At 38.8% G+C, this 4,088-nt stretch overlaps 1 long non-coding RNA gene across 1 annotated transcript; it reads left to right on the top strand.

Moving 5' to 3' along the window:
* The first annotated feature begins 1,702 nt into the window (after positions 1-1,702).
* On the top strand, positions 1,703-2,777 carry LOC133958681 (uncharacterized). Its single transcript, XR_009921716.1, has 3 exons — positions 1,703-1,756; positions 2,290-2,355; positions 2,717-2,777. It is a non-coding gene; the product is annotated as an uncharacterized LOC133958681 (long non-coding RNA).
* Positions 2,778-4,088: the final 1,311 nt, after the last annotated feature.

The raw sequence follows: 4,088 nt of genomic DNA, 5'->3' as shown, positions 1-4,088 counted from the left end.
GCAAACTGCTTAATACTCTAAAGCACTTTTTGTATCACCAGGTTATGACACTGTCAGCATAACAATATAGTATGTGCTGTGTAGAGCTGTGGTTCACACGATGGGGTTTGCAAAAAATAATAATTAATATTTTACTATATTCCCATCCATATGAAACTTTGGTTAATGTTTAATAAGCTTTGTGTACTAACAAACATGTATAAGAAAAATCTTATCAGACATCAGACAGGTGTTTGTGGTCTAATTTGTGTCAGTTTAAGGGTACTTAAAAGTAGGAACCACAGCTACAGAGTACTACAACTATGGTTAACATCATGAGATTACTGTGTTGTAGTGTTGTCCATGCATTCACTTAGAGACAAGGAAAGTTGTGGAGATAATCATTTTGTAGAGCAGTTGCTTATACATGATAAAATGGTGTCAAAAATGTTGCAAATAATGAGTTCCATTAAAATGTGTTATATTTTAAATCAAAAGTTGGCTTATTAAAATAGGGATCATATTTTGACTTGACTTTACCACCAATAATATTGTAAGCTAATTATTCATCATGTAAACTGCAAAACATTTGTTGGAAAGTATTTATCCAACTAGCAAGGAAAGAAAGCACAAAATGTCCCCTGTCTAACTTTAGAAGCCTATTGTCAGGTTATGTAGAGAGGACAATCTTCACTTTGAACCATAGCAACATTAACTTACCACTGACAAATATAACAGTGGCCCGGTAGTGGGGCCACCCTCCACGCTGTTTCTTCCCATGGCGCCATTCGATAACGGCTGAGTAGGTGGAGATGGGATTCCCATGTTGGTCCATCTTGGAATCATCGTACCTCCGTATATTATCAGTTTTTACTTCACTGAGCTTCCCACAATCCTCCCCTTCACTCCACTGCACCACTGCAAACTTCCTCTCCATGTGTTCTGTAGTGAAACATAAGGTAATTATTGCTTAGCTAAGCAATATATGACCAATACACTATCTAACCATCATTTTTTTCTTTTTCTTTTGAAAAAAAACATTTTTTACAGGGTATCTGTAGGTTTAGGCAAGTGAAATTTCATATGCACAATTCTGCCTTCTAAACTGAGAATTCCCACATTTCATTGGTTTAATGTGTTTTAGCATTAAGCTAACTATCACTTAGCAAACGCTACATAAACAGAAAATCCGATGTACGCAAAATACGTAAATGTACTTACCACTAACGGGAGGTTCATATGTATGCAGTGTATCCATCGGGCGATGATGATATCCAGAGAGAGCATCAACCGCCAAATATCAACCGTCAACCCACAACCGTTAAAATAACGCACTCTCGCGTGATGTGCCAAGGCCTCGCGTTGATAGCTGACAGGTACACCTTCGCTCTGACCGGCATGATGGGCACGACCCGCCCTACGCTGTCTTTGATTGGACGTATCCTGATACTCCCAGCAAATCGGCGCTCTCAGGGATAAAAACTAACTTTTAACTTCCTGGGTGAAATGGTAAACCGATCGTCGAACTGGCCTCTGTTACTTTAGAAACATGCCGAAAAGAAAAGTCGTAAGACCTAACACAACAGAAAGAGACTGGCTGCGGAGAAACGTTCCTACACGGACTTTGACGAGATGGAAAAAAAGGTATATGCACGCTCTCTGCAGCGCATAAGTGACGTTAACGTTACAGTTATCGTTACTAGTTACTGTCCATTGTTTCATTAGGAAAATCCACGGAGCTTTGTGTGACAGCGGGGAGCACACCGCGCAACAACATGTAAGTGCAATTTATCTCTTGTCCTCTCTGTTTATCAGCTAACAATAGTCAATGTAAGGTGAGCTGTTTCTCACTGCACTACAATCATTCAATCCCGAGTCAAGGTTATGTGTACCAATGTAAACTGAAGTGTCACTTTTGCACAAAAGTATGAAAAGTATGAAACTTCATACACTTAGGTGCATGTATTCTCAATGAGCACGAATTACAGTGGTAACATAATGGCCTACAAGATGTTTGCCACATGAATGGTGAATTCTGTGCATTTGTTGTGAGAAGGAAATCCCAGTATTTGAAAACCTAAAATGCACTTCATAATATTTCTGTTATATTTAAGTTATCCAAAATGTTACTAGAGTAAATGTGAAACGTTGACGAGAAGAAGAAAATGAACTGTTTTTAACTCATAAACAAAGCACTATCTTATTGTGGTTCAAAAACAACCAGTTAACAATATGGAAAGGGAGAAAAACTGCATTGTAATTGTTTCCTGGGGAGCTGTGTGAAACGAGTTCTTGATATACCATTTTAAGGATGATGATGAAGATAATACCCAGAGAGAAGAGCAGCGTGCAGGACCTCTCACAGTACCACAGCAGGTGAGAAATAAATTTCAGGATTATACAACCTCCCCTCTCTCTCTTCCATATTTACATATTTATTTATGTAACCTTTTTCTCATGGCTTTTAAAATCTGAATATAGGTGCCCAGGCTATAAGTTGACGTCATCCCTTCATTCTTATGTTGTTCTGTGCACACCAAGTCTCTTCTACACTGATACATCATAGTGTAGAAGAGAGAGATGTAGAGTTCACAGATGTCTTCAAGTGAGCTCGGCTTCTCTCCAGCCGCCCATAGTGGCTCTGTGCCGTCAGTCCAATATCCATTCCATGAATTAGGTCACTGTTTGATCCAATCTCTAATTCTTTTATCTATTCAATAAATGATGTTCCTCTCAGGAAAGTGAAGATACCACCCAAAGAGATGAGCTGAGAGAAGAACCTCTCACAGTGCCACAGGTGAGACAAAACTACAATATTAGACAACTCTACCTCTGTTGCTTACTCTTACAGTCAAATTACAATTATCTATGTTGTTTCTTTGTATCATTCTTAGGAAAGTGATGAATATGATAGCCAGAGAGAAGAGGAGAGAGCAGAACCACTCACAGTGCCACAGGTGAGACAAAACTGCAGTGTCATATAATCTTTTCCACCTCTATCCCTCTCTCTCTTTAATGAGTTGTTAATTTCTGTCCTTTTCAGGAAAACAATGAAGGTGGCAGCCAAAGACAAGAACAAAGAGCAGAACCTTTCACCATGGTGCAGGTGAGACAAAACTTAAGCATTTACATATGAGGTTGATTAGACATTAGATTAATTTGTCATTAGACAAACTGTAACATATTCTGCAGTTTATTAACGTATACACTTTCTATCCATCCCCTTTTTTTCTCTTTCTCATGTGTTGTAGCTTGTGTTTATCTTCCATACTAAGTGCAGTCTGCCAAAACAAGGTTATGAGCAAAACAAGGGAAACCTGATCAGTTTCAATGCAGTGCTTCTCTTTCTATCATTTAGGACAATGTTCCTCAAGAAGTTGATGATGTCCACTCCTCCCATGGACTAACACAAGAGCAAAGCATCATCTCGATTCTCTCCTTTGCATTGAGACACAACACAACAGGTGTATTAATAGAAGACCTGCTGAAACTGCTCAAATTGCATTCTGCTCGGACTAGTGCAGTTCCAACAAGCAAGTATTTTCTGGAGAAACCATTAGCTGGTATTACACATCAGTTTGAACGACACCATTACTGTAGAGTTTGTACTAAGTACATTGGTTCTTCACAATCTCTGGAAGAAACACTCAAATGTGTGTCATGTTCCTCATTCATGAGAGTGAAAGCCAGTTTACAGGAAGGACATTTCTTTATTCACATGCCATTGAAGGATCAGCTGAAAGACATTCTTGAGAACCAGGGTATGCATGATCTATGTTTTTGTGCTGATGCCGGTACAAAGCATGTAATAAATGACATATGTGATGGCACCTTATATCAGACTTTGAAAAATAACTGTAAAGAGGATTTTCTGTCTCTTACATTCAACTGTGATGGTGTACCAGTTTTTCAGTGCTCCAAATTTAGTATTTGGCCAATATTATGCTGTGTTAATGAGATACCACCTGAGAGTAGGGATAAACATATACTTTTATGTGGTTTGTGGTTTGGATCCAAGAAGCCAGACATGTCCTGCTTTTTTAAACCATTTGTTGAGGAGTGTGCCAATCTTTCTCAAGCTGGTTTTGAGTGGCAGCATCCTAGTGACC

This window comes from Platichthys flesus, chromosome 8 (assembly GCF_949316205.1).
Source record: "Platichthys flesus chromosome 8, fPlaFle2.1, whole genome shotgun sequence".
In the NCBI taxonomy this organism is placed as follows: Eukaryota; Metazoa; Chordata; class Actinopteri; order Pleuronectiformes; family Pleuronectidae; genus Platichthys; species Platichthys flesus.
This window is presented reverse-complemented; position numbering and strand designations above follow the sequence as displayed.